Source organism: Camellia sinensis, chromosome 13 (assembly GCF_055761805.1).
Source record: "Camellia sinensis isolate YWXY chromosome 13, ASM5576180v1, whole genome shotgun sequence".
Lineage (NCBI taxonomy): Eukaryota > Viridiplantae > Streptophyta > Magnoliopsida > Ericales > Theaceae > Camellia > Camellia sinensis.
In genome coordinates this window covers 22,988,509-22,997,364 of record NC_138973.1, presented here as the reverse complement: position 1 = coordinate 22,997,364, position 8,856 = coordinate 22,988,509, and positions in this window count along the sequence as shown.

Genomic DNA, 8,856 nt, shown 5'->3' with positions numbered 1-8,856 from the left:
TGAAAAAACTCATAATTGCATCATAATCGGCTTAATGGGCCAAGTGGGAGAATGTTGGATTTATTTTCTAATATGGCCCAATAGCCTACATATTTTTACATGTTTTAATTTATTTGGACTCCACAATTAGATAAAGTCAATATTATATGTAAAGTTCAGTAATTAGAATTTTAATATAATCACTCTTCTAAGATAAGAAGGAAACCTTGATGGATTAGGAATTCTTCTGATAGAGTTTATCTGGCCCTCTTCTCTCCTCTATATAAGGATGGGTGACTCCCCTTTCATATCATAAGTATTATTCCATCACTCTAAGTTTTATAGTCATCCTAATGAAGTGAGAGATAGAGAGAAGAAGGTGAGCCAAGAATTAAAGGTTCAACTATTAGGGATATTTTCTCAACTTGTCTAATTCAATGGCTGACAAAGGTATGTTCGTTTTATTCTTGAGTTGTATTGAATTCAAGATCCTGTTAAGTTTAATTCCGCATTATTATTATGGTTACATGTATTATTAATACTTACACTTATAAGACGAATAATTTAAATTATCAAAAATGACCAAATATAAACCCAAAGTGAGCCAAACTAAACCTCTCAAATTTTACGATTGAGGGTTTTATCCACTCATTTACCAAGTGAATGAACAAAATTATTTTCCGTACGACTAGTCATAAGAATGTTAGAATTGAGTTTCATCAATTTATTATATAAAAGGGTTAATTTTATTTTTTTCTTAATTTATTATTATTACTATTTATTTTATCTCTAAACTATCAATTTTATTTATGTATTCTTAATTTTTTTTATTTCACTTTATATATGATTCAATTAGGAATAGTCATTATATATATAAAATTTTATAATTTAGACAATCTAAATTATATAACCAAATATTTATTTTCTTACTCACACTATATTAGACAATTTATACCTACAACCAATCATTCTGCTTCTTCTTTATCCTCCATTTTTTAACAGTGAATAAAAAATAAGTATTTAATGACATGATTTTTTAATTGTTCAAATTCTAAAGTGACTTTTTTGCATATCAAAAGTGACAACCGTCTCTAATTCAAACAACACTGACTAAAATTATAAACCTTAAGGATTAAAAAGATGAGATTAATAGTTTAAAATTGAAATTGAAAAAATAATGATAAAAAAGTGAAAATAACTCTTATATAAATATCAAATTCACTTTATTTAATAATAGGGATATTTACCAATAAATTTCATCTCACAAATAAGTACTCTAATTACTAATTAGTTTTAAATTTTTTCTATTAGTCTATTAAGTTATATTAGTGGAGAGTTTCTTTCCGTGTAGTCTTATTTTATTTTTATTTTTTATTTTGATAGTGTTTTGCTGGACAACTATACTCTTTTATTAATGTGACATGCATGGTGTGATACTCCAATGTGACAGGTATTAATGTGACATTCCAATGATGTGACACTCTAAAAAAAATTAAAATCTCCTTAATGTACTTTCCCAAATGTGACAACATGGCGGGTATGATGTGACACTCTAAGACTTTTACTCCAAAAAAATTAAAACTCCTAGTGTATTTTTTTTCAAATGTGACAACGTAGCGAATATGATGTAATACTTCAAAAAAACTAAAAATTCTTTAGTGTACTTTTCCCAAATATGACAACGTGGTGGGTATGATATGACATTATAAAAAAAAATAAAAGTTTCTTAGTGTACTTTTTTCAAATGTGACAACGTGACGGGTATGATGTGACACTTTAAAAAAATAAAAGCTTCTTAGTGTACTTTAGTATATTTTTTCAAAATGTGACAAATGACACTCCAATGTGGCGGACATGATTTGACACCCTAAAAAAATTAAAAAGTCCTTAGTGTACTTTTTCCAAATGTGACACTCCAGCGTGACGGATATGATGTGACACAAAAAAATTTCTTAGTGTATTCTTTTTAAATGTGACACTCCAATATGACAGACAAATGAGTCATTACACATCCAAAAAGACTAAATGGTTCACAAGAAAAAATAAGATATTATATGGATTACAAGTCCAAAATATGAGAGTTATTGATCAATCTCTCTTAATAATATTATGTCTCCTCAATTGATACACTGAAATTTTAATTGATTTTCTTTCTAATTTAATCTCAAAATTGTTGATGGAAGTCTATCTATATCTCCTAAACATGATTGACAATGATCAATCTGTGTCATTTCTTATTGATACATTTATAACTAAGTCATGCTAGTGTCAAAATATTCGACACAATTAGTTAAACAAATTAGAATAGTATTAAGAGAATTCCAAAATAAACTTAAGATGATACGATTATCAAACATGACACAATTTTTATCCCTAATTATATATGCTCATACATTTACACGTGAATGTGGTATTCAAAATTTGGCTAAGTTATGTCCTCGTTTGCCATATTGGTGGGGTTGGTTTTTTTTGTTAAAATAATCATAAAAAGATAAAATAGACTAAAAAGTCAATTAGACAAAATATAATATTCAAATCATAATCATTTCATTTTTTTTCTCACAAAAGTCAAAAAGGCTAAAAGGCCTAACCCAAACGAAACTTTTTAACCCCAAGCTAAAGGGTCCAGCTTGTCTCTCCAGTCTACTTTGTGGACCCACTTTTAGGTCCCGCTTCGATGATTCGAACTGTTCACATTTTAGGGTTCGTCGAGTATATTATCTCTATAATAAACAAGTCGACTGAATAACGACAATTACGTGTTCGAATTAGTTTTATATTTCATCGTCATTTTTTTATTATACAAAATTGATTTGTGTTCGATCATGTTTAGGAGATAAAGACAAACTTCCATCTACAATTTTGAGATTAAATTATAAACAAAATCAATTAAAATTTTAGTGTATCAATTGAGGAGTGTAGGGACATATTTTTTGGGTTGTCCACGTGGTTGAGGTTGTTAGACTAGGTGCCACGTAGATGGACCAAGTTGCCGAGATATGATGTGATCATATCTGAACCTGAGATATTCGGATAGTGGACAAGAGTCCTAGATGACATCAAGCTACCTATTTGGATAGAGATGGGACTTTTAAGGAAGTTCATCTTAATCTGAATAGTGTGAGTTGTGATAGATGTTATCCTTGTAAAGGATAGAGTCCCATGAAGTAAGACCTTTAGGAGAAGTTGGACACTAATCATTATAAAAGTGAGGCACCCCCGTGGGTCTAAGGTATGTTCTTTCTTGTGAATTGAGTACTTGTGTGATATCCGTGAGACATAAGATTTACTGACTTGATCGTTGGAGCACTCCCGGGTGGACGAACCATTGCGGTATTCTCATTTTCTTGTTGGCAAGTGATTGGCTTAATTTATTCTGTCGCGTGCTCTAGCTAAGTTCCCTGTTTGGTTGTCGGAAATCAACACCTACAATTTGACGCCATTTGTGGAACTTAGTTAGAATATATGGCCATTATCGTGCAAGATCAACGTGTTGATGACGCCGAGTTTAGCGAAGATGGAGAATGCGTCAACATTGACGGAATGAAGACCCTTCCAAAAAGGATGAATACAAATATAAGGGGGCATGAGCGCTCCCCAAGGAGATGAAGACGACCTTTAAGTAAAAAAGACATTGGCCTAGGTGAAGCAGATCCAAGATGGAAGAGCATGGCCTAGGTGGAGCAGATTCCAGATGGAAGAGCATGTCCTAGGTGAAGTAGATTCAAGATGGAAGAGTATGGCCTATGTGAAGCAGATCTAAGATGAAAGAGCATGGCCTAGGCGGAGCAGATCCCAGATGGAAGAGCATGACCTAGGTGAAGCAGATCTAAGATGGAAGAGCATGGCCTAAGTGGAGCAGATCCCAGATAGAAGAGCATGGCCTAAGTGGAGCAGATCCCAGATAGAAGAGCATGGCTTTAGTGGAGCAAATCCAAGATGAAAGAGCATGGCCTAGGTGAAGCAGATCCAGAAGACAAGATCTCGGCATTCCAGATCCAGAAGACAAGATCTCGGCCTAGTTAAGTAGGTCCGAGAAGCCAAGAGTTCAGCCTAAGTGAGCAGATCCCAGATCTTAGCAAGATTCTAGAAGATAAAATCTCGGCCTAGATAAGTAGGTCTGAGAAACCAAGAGCTCAGCCTAAGTGAGCAGATCCCAGATTCTAGAAGACAATCTCGACTTAGATGAGTAGGTTTGAGAAGACAAGAGCTCAACCTAAGTAAGCAAATCCTAGATCCAGAAGACAAGATCTTGGCTTAGATGAGTAGGTCCGAGAAGAAAAGAGCTCAGCCTAAGTGAGCAGATTCCAGATCCCAGAAGACAAGATCTCGACCTAGTTGAGTAGGTCCGAGAAGACAAGAGCTCAGCCTAACTGAGCATATCCCAAATTCTAGCCTGATCCTAGAAGACAAGATCTCGACCTAGATAAGTAGGTCCGAGAAGCCAAGAGCTCAACCTAAGTGAGCAGATCCCAAATCTTAGAAGACAAGATCTTGGCCTAGATAAGTAGGTCTGAGAAGACAAGAGCTCAACCTAAGTGAGCAGATCCCAAATCCAGAAAACAAGATCTCGGCCTAGATGAGTAGGTCCGAGAAGACGAGCTCAGCACAAGTGAGCAGATCCCAGATCCTAGATCCTAGAAAACAAGATCTCGACCTAGATTATTAGGTCCGAGAAGACAAGAGTTCAGCCTAAGTGAGCAGATCCCAGATTCAGAAGACAAGAGCTCGGCCTAGATGAGTAGGTCCGAGAAGATAGGTGCAACGACCTCATCACGTATAATGGTTAGCACTTAATTAAAAGGAAATTTGAAATTTAATTGCCAATTATTCTAATTTAATTTGGGATTTACAAAAATTATAGAGATTGATTCATATATGGTTCTATTGAGGATTTATTTTAGAATTAGAAATTGAAAGCCTAAATGGCTCAAGAAAGTACAAATAGTGAATTGAATTATTTAAATTTCGAGTATCGGACCATATAGGAATTTAATTAAATATTCGATTCAGATCTATAAATTGAGATTTGATTAATTGGGTCCGAATTGGAGTTAATTAAGTTATACGAATTAAGAATTAAGATTATTATGAATTAAATTTATTTATGAGGTGTTCAATTGAATATGCAATTTATTGACGAAGATTTTGAAGTTCAAGCTGAAATTGAAGGCTTTAATGATTTGAGAAACCAAAATTGAAGATGAAAATAAATTTAATTTAATATTTGGAGCCTTTTGAGAGTTCGATTAAAAATCTGATTCAAAATGGTGAATTTAAATATAATTAATTGGGCTCTAATGAAAGTAACATTAGATTAATTAATTATATGAGATTGTGATTAGTCATGATTAATTTAATTATGTGTTAATCAAGATTTATTAAGAATAAGTGTTATTTAATTAAATTAGTCTTAACCATAAATTAAATTGTGGAATGATTTAAAATTTGAGGATATATGTGAGTGTGGGTGCTGAGAAATTTTGTGTGTGCTGTGAAATTTTGTGTGTGGGTGTGCATGTAAGTGTTGAGGTGGAACTCAAAGAAATGTGCAAGTGTGCATACGTGGTATATGATGAAAAAGTGAGGTGTGTGTGAGTGTGTTTATTCTGATGGGTTCAAGAGTGTTAGGTCATTTATTTGTTGTGTTGGAAGACTTTGAGAGTCTAGAGAGAGGGGATGAGAAGCCCAAAGGATTGAAGAAGTAAAAAAATCAAGGGAAAACTCAAGAAATTGAAAGAGAAGGAGAAGACCCAGGGAAATCAACTATAGCTTCTGAAATTAAAATCTAAGGTAAGAAAATTAATGCTCAATTTGTATAGAATCTTTATCTTATATTTGAAATTAAAAAGAGTTTAAGATTACTTCATGGAATTTGTGAGAAATTGGATTTTGAGTAGGAAATTGAGCTACATGCTTGTTCATGGAATATAATTTGTAATTTCATCAATTTTGGGTTTAATTTTGGAATATGTTACATGGGTTTGAGCCTAATTCCTACATGCATGAACAAATTCTACAAATTTTGATACCCTAATTGTACATGCATTAAAGATTTCTACGAATTGATTCCATGTCTTGATGAAACAAGAACTAAATTTTGGAAACAAATTATGAGTATATGAAGAATGAACTTAATTTTTATACTATAGGAATTTTGATGTAAATGGTTTTAAAATGATCAAGTTTTCTTACTTATTTAAGAGTTTGTATATTTTTTGGACAAGCCATGTTTAAAAGATTTATGAGTTTGAATTTGGGGTTTGATATGAAGAAAATTTATAAGAATATAAATTAGTAATTTTGATGTCAATTTCATACACGTGAATGATTTTCTAAGGAGTTTATGACTTTAATTTCATGTTTTGAAGGAAAATAGAAAGAGCTTGAAGTCAATTTTATGTAATTAAAAAGAAAATGAGAAATTGGAGCTATGTTCAAATTTATGAAAATTAATTACTTTGGGTTTGAATTTAGTTGTCTTAACATGAAATTGAGTTTCAATTGTACATGCATCATGGATTTTTAAGAGTTTTGGAAGATCAATTCGTGTTTTAAAATTTGTGGGTTTGAAATTGGATTTGATATGGAGAAAATAAATTAAATCTAAATTTAGACAAATTTAGAAATAAATTATAATTTATATTTGAATAAAAAATTAGTTTGATTTTGATTTAAATTTCTTACATGTAAATATTTTGAAAGGGCTTTGTAGCTTTGATTTATGTTTTATAAAATAAAGAAGAAGAATGTTGGAATTATTATATTCATGAAATTAGTGGTTTTAATCTTAATGATCAAAGAGATTTTTGTATTAGAAATTGGAAAATTAGTCATGGGTTCATCTTTATTAATAAAATTACATGTTTAAATTGGTTCATGCAAGAGTTTAAGTTTTGAAAATGTATTTGGAAATTATTTTGTTGATTTTGAAAGCACAGAAAATTTGCTGGCTGCTTGAGCGGTAAAGTTATCGCTCGAGCGAACGTTAAGGCCAACCAGCATTTTTACAGAGCTTTGCAGACCGCTCGAGCGACCAAAGGTCCGCTCGAGCGAAGGCCCTATTTTCAGCATATTTTGAAAAATTACATTTAGTTCACATTTTTATTCTCATCTCTTTCCAAAGCATTCTAGACATGATTTATGACTCAATAAGGATTAATAAGCTAACAATGGCCCCGTTTGGTAGAGCTGTGGGAAAGTGATTATAGTTTATAACTGTGAACATAAACTAATTTTTGACTTATAAATTATGTTTCTCCTCCCCCACTCAAAGAATAAGTTGATTTTTAACTTACAAAAAGCTATAAGCTGTATTGTTAAGCCGAACCAAACACATCAAAATAGCTTAAATTAAGTTAAAAGCTGAAATAAGCTGGAAATAAGCCCTACCAAATAGGGCCAATCAACATTAATTATTTGATTAAAGAATAAGTCATTAATTTAGTAAGATTTGATTAAGAAGCCAAGTAAGAAATTGGTTTATTCATAAAAGAATGATTTAGTAATGAAAGGGGTTTGTGAAATGAGAATCCGATTCATTTGACTGAAGAAAGGCGTAGTAGACCTTCGGATTATTTAGACAGAAAACAAGAAATTCAAGTTTGATCAACGAAGTAATATTGTGTTTCTATGTGTATATGTTATGTGTTTGTATAGCTCACACGCTATTGTCTGCCTGATCTGTCTGATCTGCTTCTGTTGCTATCTATGAGTAATAATTTAGTAAAGCTATGTTTAACTTTATTTATTTTTTGTATGATGAATTAAGATCTGTTTCCTGAAATGATAAGTTCTGTACAATGAATGATTGTTCAGTTTCTGATAGTGTATTCGTGGCATCTTTAGCATCATGTGTTATTTGTCAGCTGTTACCCGGTATCGGAGGCTCCATTATGGAACTTAATATGTCTGCACTTTGTTACCCGTACCGGAGGCTCCATCATAGGGCTCAGCATATCTATTCTCTGTTACCCAGATCCGGAGGTTCCTTTATGGAACTGGTTACTCATAACCACCATCTGTTCTGCATCTGTTCTGCATCTGTTTTGTATATGTTCTGTTAGCGCTAATGGAAGTACCAGATATGATTAAGCATGAACTCTAATTTGTATATATGATTTGGACAAGATTATGAATATGGATCTGCTTCTGTTTCTGAAATAAATATGAATCTGTTTTCTGAAGCTGATATGGGACAACAGTCTAAAATCCTTTACTTTGTTATTATTCACTGGGCTCCAACTCACTGTATTATTTATGTATGTAGGTGATCAGGTGTGTGACCAAGCTTAGAGGCGTCTGTCTGGAATCTGTTTTTGTCAGCCAACCTATGTGCCTCCCGTGGAGGTTCCAGATATGCCAAGTGGTTATGGCTATGTGATTAAGTTCAAGTCTTGTTTTTTTGTTTGGTTAAACAAGTCTTCGTTATTTGTAAATTGGGCTAAGTCCTTTTTTGTCTAATTTGTATATATATGATGACGCAGGGATGATGTGTAGATATGTGTATAAAAAGTTTAAAATTCTTCTATCTCATATAAGTTTGCACAGCTCAATGGATGTTGTATATTTGTTATTTGCTTCTGCTAGCCCCTAATATTATGTTAATCTGTCTCAGAGGTCTTCGGTAATCCTAGGATTATTAGCCGGTTACGATGCTAAACCTATAAGGGCGGGTTTGGTTTGTGACAACAGGAGTTCGACCTAGGTGAACAATTTTGAAAAGATCAGAACTTACAGGAGGCGAACAGAGTTGAGATAAAACAAAGCTTACCTAAGATTATAAGATCTTGACGGTAAGAGATTGTCGAGGCCTTGGAATGTGGCTTGACGAACTTTGGAGTTCAGCTCTAATGGTGTTAATAACCTTAGCCGAAG